This window comes from Vulpes lagopus, chromosome 16 (genome assembly GCF_018345385.1).
Source record: "Vulpes lagopus strain Blue_001 chromosome 16, ASM1834538v1, whole genome shotgun sequence".
Classification (NCBI taxonomy): Eukaryota; Metazoa; Chordata; class Mammalia; order Carnivora; family Canidae; genus Vulpes; species Vulpes lagopus.
In genome coordinates, this window is record NC_054839.1 from 25,518,765 (window position 1) to 25,533,292 (window position 14,528).

Below are 14,528 nucleotides of genomic sequence, written 5' to 3' on the forward strand. Positions count from 1 at the left end.
GAAAAACCATTCGTCCATTCTTTCATAAGATTATTCTTCTGGTTTGTTAAAATATGGTTCACCATAAATGTTTTAAGATCTAAATCTTTGAGGAGAAATCTTTTAGTTTTAGAGAATATTTATGGAACATTTTTTCTTCTTTCTTTTCTAAAGGGCTTTCTTTTCCAAAGTACGTTAAAATCTGAGCAAAATCACAAAAGAAAACAGTAACAATAACAAGCTCAAATGCTACTCACCTGCCCCCATCTCCTTTCCTATTGGCAATTAGGTAGGGGAGTCTTTGACTATATGTACAAATTATCTTATCTTTAAAATTGTATTAAAGATCACTGTGTGGCCCTGCTCATTTGTGTATGTTGTTTGGAGCATCTGGAGGAGTATGAATAGTAGTATCAGGAAAAAGAAGAAGGAGGAAACAGCACGAGTGCCTGACTGGGAGGAGGCCAGCTGAAGATGTGCAGGACAAGCCTGAACCTGTCATTGGTGCGAACCCAAGTATCATTGATGGTCCTTAATAGGAGCAGCTGGTAAACTCCACGATCAACCTTCAGCTGACCCACAACCATGCTGATGGTCCTCTATCTGGTGATGGCTGATGGTTCTGCCCGTGATGCTGTGCTGGATTTTCTGGAAGGGAAAAATTAGACAACTTCTCCACAATGGCAGTTTTCCCCTGGAACTGCTGTCCTTCCACATAAGACATGATGCATATATAAATAGTGCCTGGTTGGGTTCTGTCGTTATCAAATAACTGATAGTAATGTTGAATGCAACTGGATCCAGTCTGCTCCCAAGTTGGCTTGTCTCCCATTCTAGGGTGTCATCAGTCTCGTTGAGACCTAAGGGGCTGGTATGGTGGCGGCAGCAGCAGCAACTCAACATGGTCTCCCTACTCTACCATTTTGAAACTAAAAATCAACTGATATCTTTTATAGTTTCAAGTGAAAAATAATTGAATTATTTAGTTTTCTGACAACTGATATACTCAAGAATTTGATCTATTCTCAGATATTCTGAAATTTATTTTAAAAACTTGCCTTAGCTAAAAATAAGTTGAAATCCATGTTTCCCTCAATTTATCTCCTAATAGGTAATAGTAAGGTTATATGGATTGAGGACAAAAATATGAATGCAAAAGATGCAATAGTACAAATGAGTCTCATTAGGAAAATGGATGAGAAATGAAAATATGGCAGACCATAATGTAATTTTTTTTAAATTCCTAAATGTATAATCCTATTCTTTGGCTCTACATGTGTTTATACTCAGAGCAGATGATTAAAGGGCCTGGAGACTACCACAAATACCTCTCCATTCTCTAATTGCTGAAATTACTTGTAATCAACAATCTGAAAAATACTCTCATCTAACTTCTTTAAGCAGTTTGCAAAGCCTCTGGCAGAGAAGATAGATCATATCAGCCACAGCATCAGTCCTAAGCCATTTCTTAGGATTAGTCCAAGAACCAATCTGAGATGACCCTACTGAACTTCCAGATCATTACATTAAAAAACACTGACAGCCTGAGGGTTGCTACAATGGTTTTCTTTCTTCCTTTAATGTTAAACTCTGAAGTCTGCTTGAGGGAAAGGAGGCTGACTTTCATTTTTTGACTGCCTCAAATTATTTTTATGAGAAATGATCCTTATAGATCACCAACAGTCAAAACTTTTTTTATGTTAGAAGACCCCCCAAAACAGGTAGAATATTTAAGAAGGATTATTCTCCCCAAAATATAGAATAAATGTGCTGCCTTTAAAGCAATATCTTTAGATAGAAAGCTTTAAAAACAGAAGTAGAAGGAGTATAAAAGCACATTGGGGCCTACTGCCAGAGGTAAATATATATTTATTAAAATTCACCTGAGTGGGAGGACTGTTTCACTTCATTATCTCCTTTGCCTTCCAACAAATGAATTTCTGTTTATCAATATCCCCTACTCATCATTGCCATCCATATACTTGAAAAAAAGAACCATAAAGTATGAAAAAATACAGAGAGCTTCTATACTAATTTTAGAGAATATGAATCAGTCAACATTATTTGCATGTAGTTTCAGCAGACAGCCAGCATCTTATTTGCTTTGCTGGAAATACATACAATTTCCCCTCAAAATAGAAATATATATACTTCTAGTCAGAATTAGGACAAAGTATTTTGCATTTTCATAACCAGGTTAAAGTAAATTTATATGTATTTGCAAACACTAGATTCATTATACTTGTTTTACATTGTGGATGACATTTATCATATGGTAGTAATTGCTACTTTATAATAGTTTATACTTAATTTCAGGATTTTTCATTTACCAGAACATATGTCCATGTGCATTGCAATTTCATAATAAAAACACTGCATTAAGCTAGTTTTAGTAAAAATCAGCAATAAATAAGTTTTAAATATAAGAGCAACGTTGTAATTAAGAATTTTTTTTTTTAATTAGGTATTTCAATGGTAGAGCACAGCTTAGGCCTAGTTCTCTGTGTTAAGAATATAAAATTGGAAGAAGATATTCCAGACTTTAAGAAATGTACTAATAGAAAGTGAAGCAAACAAAAGAAAATAATGATGAGTCCTATAATAAAAGTATGCAATGCATATGGCTGAGAAACAAGAGGGAGACACTTAGCATTCTTTATACAACTTTTTATGACTGCTGTCTCACACACCATTCATTAGCAGACAGATTTTGCCTTATAAGGTCAAATAATAAAATGTAATTAGTAATATTGTATATTATAAATATGTTAGATCATAGAAAGATGTATTAAAGTGGAATATGTATTTAGTTGTTGGCACAACTCAAAGTCAACTCCTACACTAGCATAAAGAGTTAATCTATTTCTCTCTTTTCTACATTGCATGGGGTAGCTACAGGCTGCTATAGAGTCCCACACAAACAAGCAGACACCCTGTTAAACCTGAAAATTCATGTTCACCAATTTCAACTTAGCTTTCAGTAATCCCTTAGTATCTGTATCAGTCTATGTGGTCTGCTCTAAAAAAAAAATGCCATAAATTAGATGGCTTATAAGCAACAAACATTTATATCTTACAGTTGTGGAGGCTGGGAAGTCTGAGATCATGGCACCCACAGGTTCAATGTCTGATAAGAGCCAGTTTCCTCATAGATGGCCATCTCTGCACCATAACCTTATGTGGCGGAAAAGGCAAGGAAACTCTCTGGAGTCTCTTCTATAAAGGCACTAATTCCATTCAGGAGGGCCCTGCTTTCATGACCTAATCAGCTCCTGTAGGCCCTACCTCCTAAATCCATCACATTGGGCATCAGGTATCAGCTTATGAACTTGGGGGTGAAGGGGGTAGGGGCAGAAACATTCAGCTCATTGTAGTATTTTTTTAAGAATTTATTTATTCATGAGAGACACAGAGAGAGGCAGAGACATAAACAGAGGGAGAAGTAGGCTTCCTGCAGGGAGCCCGATGTGGAACTCGATCCCAGGACCCCGGGCCATGACCTGAGCCAAAGGCAGAGTCTTAACCACTGAGCCACCCAGGCATCCCTCACTGTAGTATTCTAATGCATTTTCTAATCAGCTTTCTGGAATATCTGCAACAACATTTTAAAACTTTATCCATTCTGAGCATCTGACATTGCATCATATTCCACTAAAAAAATATGATGACCAAAAAAAAAAAAAAAAAAATCCAATTCCTAGCACACATGATCCAAACCTAGCTTTGCAGACCTGCCATCTATAATTTCACACATGATTTAGTCCCGATTGCGTCCCTCCTCCTACAAAGGCAACCTTTCAGTTTTGCTTTAAATCCCAGCCTCTCCCTTAACTCTTTACTCCTAGGTTTTATGTTTTTTTAATCTTCTGTTTGTAGGTCATTATCTAACCCTTTGAATTTTATGTATATCTTCACATATTATCTGGTAATGTCTACCTTAAAAATTAAGATATTTACCATTCAACAACTGTTCTCTTTCCTCTTCTTCACAGCTACATGTGGTATGTGCTGACTATAATCCCTGTTCCTATCTCCCCATATCTCATTAATTTTCTTCATGCCACCAGATAACTACAAGTCAGTCTAACAGGATCTGTCCAACGAAAACATTTTATTCTTTGCAATATTTAACATAGTATCCAATATTGTCAATAATTCAGTTGAGTAAATATTTGCTAGTCTTCTTTATTTGTAAGGAAATCTTTAGTAAAATATCAACATATAAGTGATGAGACCCAAGAACAAAGATCAGTCATTGAATGTTTTCAGTTATTTCTATCTTTATAACTCCAAAGCTTCAGAAAACAATAATTCTCAACTCTAAATTATAGTAAGTAAATGTTCAAAGGAAGAAGCCTAGGTAGTGTTCACTGGGGAAACTATTCTAGAATGGTTGCAGCATGTATTTTCTCTAAGGAGAATTGCTAATTTTTAGGGTCATGCTGTTGTGCCCCAGATTGCGAATCCAAAAAACCACGAAGGAGCCGACACTAATGCAAGTACATGAGGGTTTGTTTACAAGCTCGGGCTTGTAAAGCAGAGAAGGAGCTTGGACCCTGAAGTGGGTTACAGCTGGGTTTTTTATGGGCTGGTCTAGGGGATTTTCAGAAGGTGTGAAGGAATTTTTTTTTCCATTCCAATATGGGGGAAGGAGTGGGGGGAGTTTCTTAGGATCTGATATGGGATTCTCTGCTGAGGGCAATTCTGAGCTCTGTGGTCTTTCTGATATGGGATTCCCTGCTGAGCACATTCTGCATTCTGCAGTTTTTCCTGTAAAGTTCAACTCTTATTCACAGGAGCCTAAGATGGCTGTACTTGTGCTAATGCTAAACTTGAGGTAGAATGGCCTTAATTTTTCTCGGCCTCCACAATGCTTCTGAGTAGGAGTTGCAACAAGAGAAATAACAGGCTAGTTTCTTGACAATTAGAAGGAAAGGGGAGAGGGAAGTACAAAAGAGGTCCTGTATATGAGGGAGAGATAGAAGTAATAGAATTGAGAGATGAGGAAGAAGAGCAGGTGAGAATGGGTGTGAAACCAGGAATCTGTTTGGTGGAGAAAGCCTCCCAGTGTCACATACCATCCTAATGCTGAAGTTAGAGGTTTTCTCCTGTGCTGTGCAAGTCAAAATCCCATTTAACTGGAACTTTAATCTTAGTACCTTCTTGGCTTTAACTCTAGTTTAAGATTTCCCAGGGCCTTCCAAGCAGAACTCTGCATTCTGGAATACTATTCTTGTGAAATCTACCTGGAACAGAACAACAAAGGGAATGGAAGGTCTGATGCATCCTACTACTCCATTTCTGCCTCCACAGAATGACAGTCTGCATGAGGAGATTTTGTGAGGATTCCCTGTGGCAGAAGGCAGTGAAGACACCCACTGTTCTAGAAAAAGTAGTCTTTACATACACAGGACAGAAAGCAAAACCAAACCTGAGAGCACTTGAAGTTAGTTTGGGGACATCCTTTCAGAAGGAAGTAGGCAGAAGTACCTAGGACGTACATAATGACTCCCTTCTTCATGAATGACTTTTAAAAAATTATTTCTCTATCTCTGCCACTTATTCCAATCTCCATCCTTGATTTGTATTAGCCAAAACTTTAAATGTTCAAATTTCTCAGTCTTAGTCCAAATTTATTTGGTTTCTCATTAGTCACCAAACCCAGAGAAGTCTATCTCAAAAATATTTCTTTGATACAAAACTTGCCTGGCTTCATGGCAGCATCTGGTCTAAGCCATGATGATGATTTCTTGTTTTGTTCTTTCTTCTATTGTCTCCTGCAATAGCTTTCTTGTTATGCATGTTCACTATGTTTTTTTTTTTTTTCCAGATGGTTCTCCACAAAGCATCCAGATAGTCCTTTCAATATAAGTATTAGCTCTTATTTTCTTGCATAAAATATTTCAGTGGCCTTCCTTGCTTTTAGGTTAAATATTCTAAATTCTTACATGGCATATAAAATCATGCCTAAATGTCACATCTAAGAACAACACCGTTTCCCTTACTCCTGTGCCCTGAACTGCAATCATAGTATTGGACTTTCTCATACATCCTAAGCTACTAAAGACCTCATTTCTTCACCTTTTTAATATCTTTTTAGATCTCAGCCAAGCAAGAAGTTTCCAGTTAGCCTTTAACAATCACTTCCTTCTTTTCATCTTGGATAATTTCTATAGGTCTTTTATAAATGATCTTAAATATCATATTTGTGGATGCTTTCCTCTGAACCCAAACTCAGACTATATTCCTCTGGTGTCTGTGTCTGTTAGCGTGTGTGCACGTGAGCGAGCATGCATGTGGGTATGTACTCCTTGTATCCTAGTTTTTCATGATGCTTATCTACTGTAAGTACGTGTATAATTATTATTTATGTCTATCTTACCCCACTTGGCCAAAACAATTATGGAAAGGGAGTGGATCCATCTGAATTTGATTTTGTACTTTTGAGAGCACAAAGCAGCCTTCCTCTTATCCGTTTTCTTCTCTCCATAACAGTATATTTTGGATCTAAAGATAGGTTTTAAAACAAGAATTCAGGTAAGTCATGAATTGGGTTTGAGAATAAATATAATAAAAATATCAAAACAGTAACAACAGACTAGTGAGCCAAAAGATGAAAGGATATGAATAAAATAAAAGTACCAGCCTAGAATACAGTGCTCTGGAAAACTAATGTACCAAGAGTGCCAATTATCTTTTCAGAAAATAAAAATTTGAAAAAAAAAACCCATATGGATTAAAACTTCATTTTCATTTATTAATAAAATGTACTTTTTGAAATGTTGCCCACCATTCCACTTTTAAAACACAGAAGTGCTTGTTCATGGCCGCTTATAGTCGTTTCCACATGCATGTGGCTTTTTTAATAATTACAATCAAGGTAGAGATTTATTTTGTCTACTGACTTTTTCACTCAACTTACCATAAATATTTTCCTACAATATTTACAATAATCATTTTAGTAAGGGGCATACTATTCTACTGAATTAGTGTAGATTTATGAACTGTTCCTGATTTCTATGCTTATTTTTCTTTCAATTTTTTTTCTGTTAAAAATAAGTCTATAGTAATAGCTAGCTTAATGGGCATATATTTTTCAAAGCCTTTAATATTTCTTTAAGTTTATCTTCCAAGAGAGATATTAATCTGAAAGTATGAACATGGATCTAAATGTAAATTTCAAAATGCTTTACATAAATCTTTTAAAAACCATGGAAGAGAGACAGCACAAAAATATATCAAAGTTGATGAAACATATGTAAGGGGAGAAAATATGGATTAAAGTCAGAGTACCTGGCCTAAATACCTAGGCTGTGTAAATTAACTATGTTCCTCCTTTATCTGCCCTCTCCCTTCCCCCACCTCTCATTCTCGCTTTCTTGCTTTTGTTATCTGCTGTTATTGTTGACAGACCGCAAAAGCATCCTAGTCTATGTGAAATTAGCTTTCCAAAAGGCAAAATTGCTGTTTGAGAAGATAACATTCAAAATGATTCCTGTGAATCAGATAGTCTATTGTGAGACAGACTGAATTATGCATTGAGTTGCCACAGATTGAATATTACTATTTCGAGAATTTTTTTTTCTCCCATACTTATAGGAGCCAATAAGTGGAAGGAATTTAAGGTTTCTCCTTTCTGACTGATTTTACCCCTTCCTGTCAGCCTTTCTTACCTCATTCTCTTTACCCGTTATCTTCCTAAATATAGGTACTTAAAACACAAATAATAAATCTTAATTGTTTTGTTGATGTTTAATTGTAAAGAAGAGCTTCATCAGGATAGCAAACTCATTTTGCATTTCAGAGGAACACATTAACTTTCAGCAGAAAATCCCCCATCTAAGACTTTGTTTTGCTACTGCTTTAATTTTCTTTAAACCTAATTTTCTTTTTTCTTTTCTTTTTTTTTCTTTCTGTTTGTTATGTAATGGAGCTTCTGAAAACACAGGCAATCTCTGCTCATTTTGCCTTGAGCTAGCATGGGGTTTGCTTTTTTTCTTTTTTTTTTTCTTCCTTTCTCGGGAAGTACAATTTCTGAGAAAAATTAATGGATACTTCAGAGCTATTTTACTCCAGCAAATGTAAAGAAAAAAGGAATACACAAAGAATAAAAAGCTTAGAAAATAATGGATGAATGGTTATAATGTATATTGGAATACCCAGAGTAAAACAATACAAAGTATAGATTTAAAAGGACCTACAGGCCCAACTTAAATATATTTTCTTTAAATAACATAATTCTCTAGAGTATGTCCCTACGTGTTTACAGAGACTCCAACTGCATTTCCACCGATCAGTTCAAAACTAAAACTTTTGAGATTATGAGAATAAGTGGAAGGATAAGTCCAAGGATAAGGCAGTTTTTTGTTTGGTTGGTTTTTTTTTTTTTTGTTTTTGTTTTTTTTTTTTTTTTTTTTTTTAGTATCTTTGCTAAATAATAATGTGGACAGTTTGGGAATCTTATAGAAAAAAATGGATAGATATCTCTGAATAGGCTTTGTATGTAGAATTTTCTACACAATATAAAGCATCATAAATGTTGACTGCAGGCTCAGCACAAAGTCATAAAAACTTATAGGCCTTTCTACCACATTCATCTTTTCAACCTCCCTCCACTCTAACCCCATGCCCAGCCCCCTCCACTCTCCATAAAACTTCCCAGATTGATCCCTGCTTCTTTCTACATTTTGGTTCCCACCAGAGCATCTATTATGTGAAATGTAACTTTGTCCCTTTTTTTGGCCAGACTATGAACAGATAAACAGATTAGGAAATATATTTTAAGAGATTAATTGTAAAAAAAAAAAAAAATCCCTCATTTGCTTGTAGGGACTAGCAAAAACCAAAGTCCCCAAACTGAAAGGGCATGCTAGAGGAAGGGGAGGATGGAACTCTCAGGCATAGGTTAAACCTGCTGTCTTCAGTGGAATTTCTCTGCAAGAAAAACTCAGTTCTACGCTTAAGGTCTTTCAACAGACTGAATGAGGCTCACCCAGATTAATTAGGATAATCTCACTTACTTAAAGTCAACTGACTGTGGAATTTAATTATACCTACAAAATGCCATCACCACAACACCTAGATTAATGTTTGAATGAGTAACTTAAGCCAATAATGTAGCAAGTTAAAAAATAAAATGGACAGCCACAGTCTGTGTCTTGTAAAATTGGCACACATACACACACATCTTAAACCAAATCTAATTCTCAAATAAAGAGAATAACAAAGTCATGCTTCCATAATAAATGACAGAGCTGTCTTGCATAAATCTTTTTTTTTTAAGATTTTATTTATTTATTCATGAGATATACAGAGAGAGAGGCAAAGACACAGACAGAGGGAGAAGCAGGCTCCATGCAAGGAGCCGAACGTGGGTCTCGATCCTGGGTCTTCAGGATCAGGCCCTGGGCCAAAGGCGGCACTAAACCGCTGAGCCACCCAGGCTGCCCTATCTTGCATAAATTTGAAAACAGGCTATCCTCTCCCTAGAAGAGAAGGAAAAGTCTTGAGGTAATGCTCATATTTCTCTTTGATATGTGTTAAAATATTGTTATATAAAATTAACTGTTATAAATACCTCTTACATTAGATGACAAGGGAATAAGAGAAGAAAACCTATCTAGCATGTGTATATATATATATATAAATGTATATATAAACACATTAGTAGGAAAGTATACATAACTATTACAATCCTCATTTCTGCAACGGATCACATAGTTGTACCAGAAATTTATGACTACTTTCTTCTCTACCGATTCCAATTTCATTCTTCAAGGGTCTGGGCCATTAGCAGTCCTGTCCAAATTGTATTTTTACACTGACTTCAGTCATAGGACATGATAGCACTAGGGGAATGTTCTGTATTTCAGATATACTCTTCCTCACTTCTATTGTGTAGTAACAACTCAATTCCCCCTTGGTAATCTGGATCAGTCAGCCCAGGCAATAGTATCACAGCTCTCATTATTGCTTATTAGTTCAGAGGCATGCAGAGCCCAACGTGGCCAGGAAGGCAGTCTCAGCTTCCATTTCAGTAGTGGTACTGTAGCATCTCCTTGTGGACCCATTCTTTCCTTTGGAACTAAGGACTCCAGGCCAACAAAATCTAAGGTCATGGGGACAGGACATCAAACGTTTGTTAGTGTAATGGGACCACTCCCATTTCCATTCTTTGATTCCTGGATCAACGAATGCTAGCCCTGAAAGAAACTGCACCATACAACAAGGCTAGAGCACATGCTAGGCTAGAGCACATGCAACACCCTGGAAGACCTTGCATAGGTCCCATAAGGTATTGCCATCTGTCTGGTACCATTACAGAGCCTTTAGAAGGATATTTTACTATTCATTTCTGGATGATGCAAACACAGTAAGACCAGGGATTTTCATGAGCATGGGCCCATCACCACACTTTATTTGTTATTCAGTGAATTCCTTGAATAGAAACAATGCTATGTGGAATACAATGAAGGTTGATCAGGCATTATATAAGTCCTGGGTAGTAGTGTTGGCAGAAGTATTTAGTGCAGTAAAGGTAAATCCATATCTAGAGTAACCATCTATTCCAGTAGAAGAAAAGTACTGCTATTTCTATGACAGAAACTGCCCAATGTAATCAGTCTATCACCAGCTAGCTGGCTGATCAGCTTGGGGATCCAGTTTTATTCTCAGCTTCTGGCACAACCAGACAGTTAGCTATAGGAAGACCAGGCTTGATGGGTATAAAAGTCTATTGCTAAAACTATGTAAAATATCCATCCCTACCACCATAGGCAATCTGCTCATGAGCCCAGTGGGTAATGACAGATGGCTAGGGAAAGAGGTTGACTTATATTCAAAGAAATGGGTACTCTTACCCACTTGATTTTAAAAATCTGAGGTCACCATTTCATGAGCACTCATATGGGGTGAAAGCATCTTCATATTCTTCTCTCATTCATAATGAAGTATGCACATGCTTCTTCCCCAAATCTTGTGACTAGTTTTCCCAGTCATGTCCTTCTAAATCCTGACCATCTGGCCAAAGCACTAACCATAGCTAAAGAGTGGCTATAGACTCATGTCTATGGTCATTGGATTTACTGGATTATATGTTACATATGTTAGGAGCAGTTTGCATGAAGGTCCAGACCTATTGCAGAGCCTTCTCTTATTCTGGGCCTCACTCAAAATGAACAGTTTTGGTCACTTAGTAAATGGTTTGAAGTAGCATAAACAAATTAAGAATGCTTCCATTTTCCACGGAGGCCCATTAGGTTTTACACTTCTTTTGTTGTAGGAAAGGCCAAATGCAGCTACTTATTCATCTTGGGAAGGATATTTTAATACTCTTAATATGCCCCATACCAATGGACCTCTAGAAATATAATCAAGATGACAGGATCCTGAATTATTTGTTGGATTTCTCAGTGTCTGACACACACTCTACTTGATATATTATTTAATATTAATATTGATATTTATATATTAAAATATTAAGTATAGTCTGCTTGCCAGGTCCAATCAGCAGAATATCAATAGAATGGACCAGAGTAATATCTTGTGGAAGGGAAAGGCAATCAAAATAACCCACGAGTTAAATTATGATTCAGGGATGGAGAGTTGATATCTGTCCTACCTGTGAAGTAGGACAGTGAAGCTAATAGTTTGCTTACCTTGCCACCTGAAAGAAGTACTTTTGGCAGTATAGCTATACCCCAGTTTTAGGGGATATCCTGATTTGCTTAAGCAATAAAATGTTCCACATGTGAAACAGCAGTTACAACTGGAATCTACCACCTGGTTAAGCTTATGAAAACCTACAGTCATTCTCCAAGATCTGTTTTCTGAACTGGTCAAATAAAGAAGTTGAATGGTGGATGGTAGGAATTACCACATCACATCCTTCAACTTCTTGATGAGGGCAATCCCTGCAATCCCCAGGAATGAAGCATTGCTTTAGCTTTACTACCCCACTTAGGTAAATGCAGTTCTAATAGCTTCCATTTGGTCTTTTCCACCATAATAATTATCACCTTATAGTCTGAGGAACCAAGATGGAAGTTCTGCCAGTTGCTGAGTATGTCTATTGCAAGAATATATTCTGGAACTGAGGAAATAACCACAGTGCATGTTTAGTAAACAACCAGACTGACTATAATGAGATGGATCTGAGCTAAAATTCCACTGATCACCTGATCTCTATAAGCCCTCATTCTGAATGGTGGACACGGTGATATTGTGTCCCCAGCAATTAATTTCAGTTCAAAGAAGTGTCTATCAATCCCCAAAAGTATTATTTTCTTTTCTCCAAAGCCGTCATCCTGGTAAGTGGCTGTAAGTCCTTTGTCTGAGAGAAAAATTAACAGTACGCACCTTTGGAAGTATTATAGGGTTCTTTCTTAGGTAGAGTTCTACATCTGTAAACTGGCTCAAGTCTGGGAGTTGACTAATGGGCCACGATTCAGTGTTTTACTGATTCAAGATGGACTTTTGTGCACCTGACCTACAACTCTTCTGCTTATACAGCTCAATTCAGAATTTAGCTTCCTTTCCTTTTATTTCTCTTTAAGGTCACCATATTCAACTCACCACAGACGTACTTCTCTAGGAGTTAGGTATTCTCACTGCTTCAACTCTACTTCTATCAAGTTAAAATATCCACCTTATCTTTGATGGTAAAATATCACTATCAGGCTTGTGCAATTCTGAGATTACATTATCCCCGTTGCTTTTAGGGAACCCAGTTAGATGGGAACAGTTCACTATAATTTAGGATTTATAGACAAAACAACCACAGGGCTTTTCAGGGATTTTGAGACCCTATTCACAAATCATTTTCTCTGTTTTAGTGACAGGCGTGTCCTCTGGACTATCCAGGACAGATTAAGCAGTTCTTCCTGATAAATTCACTCTAACATGCCTCTCTCCCTAAGCCTTTGGATATCTTCCTCTGAAATATGACAAGGCAGTTCTGGCATAGATTACATTAATGTTTCAGCTCTAGAACTAGCAAACTGTTGAACCATCTCTAATTCCTCAAGCTAAAGCACTAAATCCAGAATCTCTGCATAGTGTATCAATATCTAAAGATCCAACCTGATCCAACTTTGTGTTCCTTCTGCTATGATCTCCATCAATAGAACCCATTTCCATACATATTTTCCAGATTTCTCTCTGTATAAATTGGAAGAAGTATACCATTTTTCTATCGTGTAATACAGAGCTTCATGGATTACATCTTGTACCTCATCTTTGGGGTCTGCTGGAAATAGAGCTTGGTTCTAGGTCTAGCAGCAAATAGAGGTCATGGGTGTGGGTCTTGAGGAGATCATCAGCAGCTTGTGAACCTCAGGCCCACCCAATTGATCTAGGATAATATCCCTTACTTAAAGTCAACCAACAGCAAACTTTAATCACACCTACAAAGTATAGCAACACCTAAATTAGTGTTTGATTGAATAACTGGGAATTAGAATCTAGCCAAATTAACACAGTCTCCTTCCTCTTCATGTATTCCCTGAAGGCAGTCTCCTCAATCACTCAGTTCTTTTTGGAAGTGTAACCATGGGACAGTTTGTCTTTTCTTTCTTTAAAGAGAGGGGGAGAGAGAGAGAGAGAGAGAGAGAGAGAAGGAGTGGGGGAGGGGCAGAGGGAGAAGGAAGAGAATCTTAAGCAGGCTCCACACCCAGTGCCTGAGCCCAAATGAATGTAGGGCTCGATCTTACAACCCTAAGATTGTGACCTGACCTGAAATCAAGAGTCAGATGCTGAATCACCTGAGCCACCCAGGTACCCCAACACTATTTCTTTTCAATTGCTGCAGATACAAGATACAAAGTTTGAGTGCTGAAAATGTACGCTGTTTTGGGAAGAGCAAAGCATAAAATGACAAAATGCAGTATGAAGAATATATATATATGCAAAAAGAGGTATAGATGAATGGATCAGAAAGTGCTGACTGCTGGAGTAGTTTCTAGTTGTTCCTAAGATCCCAGCATACTTCTATCCTTGGATTGATAAGCCCTAGTATCCCTGCAATACATTCCTCCTTTGAGCTTATTTTAATTGGATTTCTGTTGCTTGAAATAAAAAAAAATATTCTATGAAGTTTTCAAACAAACTATTTGAGAGGAGAAAAAAAGCACTATTGAAAAATGGAACATAGTGAATAAAAAGCAAAGCAAGACATTTTGACAAAAAAAATAATAAGGGAATGCAATAGGATTTAAAGCCCAGACTGTCAAGTTAGAGAAAACTGTTTCAAACCATGCCAGCAGTGTGACTTTCCATTCATTAATTTAAAAAAAAATAAAAAATAAATAAAGTATCTCCCATGCATCAGACATCATCCTTGCCATGGAGTATATTAGGAATACATAATCCTTATGTGGAATTTAAAGAGTAATGAATTTTCCATATTTACTGTCCCCATGATCCTGTATGCAGACTGAGGTTTGATGTTAAATGCTTAACCAAAATCACAGGTAGAAAATAATTATACTATCTTCACAGACATGGTAAGGACACAAAATATTACATGTAAAAATTTTAACATGTCACTGGTC

At 36.8% G+C, this 14,528-nt stretch overlaps 1 pseudogene; it reads right to left on the reverse strand.

Moving 5' to 3' along the window:
• Positions 1-392: 392 nt before the first annotated feature.
• LOC121476764 lies at positions 393-811 on the reverse strand (annotated as a pseudogene).
• Between the last annotated feature and the right edge of the window lie 13,717 nt (positions 812-14,528).